Below are 425 nucleotides of genomic sequence, written 5' to 3'. Positions count from 1 at the left end.
AGGATCTTACCTTGCCTTGTAGTTATCGGAGCGAAACCACGAGGAACGGTACGAAACGCGCGCGCTGGGCATGATGGACAGTATTGGGACGTCAAGATGCTATTGTGACGTTTTAAGATGGAATAGACATGCAACCTCTTTTGTCGCTTTCTCGCGCTCAGGAACATAGCACAACGACTCGATCAGGGAGCGTCTCAAAATAATTTATGCATTCGACTCGGCACATGTGAAGTTCGACGTACAAAGCAAAAGTCGAATTTCCGTTGAATATTCGACTGGCCGAGTCGAAGATGCGGCAGAAGTTGCATTTTAAAATCAATTAAAATTATAATTATAAATAATTATAATTATAATTCAGATCTGTCGAATTTAATTGATTTAGGCGTCGAACTTCACCATTGTAATCATTTTCTGTTATATAGCTG

Source organism: Pavona decussata, unplaced genomic scaffold (genome assembly GCF_977016875.1).
Source record: "Pavona decussata unplaced genomic scaffold, jaPavDecu1.1 SCAFFOLD_72, whole genome shotgun sequence".
NCBI lineage: Eukaryota > Metazoa > Cnidaria > Anthozoa > Scleractinia > Agariciidae > Pavona > Pavona decussata.
This window is presented reverse-complemented; position numbering follows the sequence as displayed.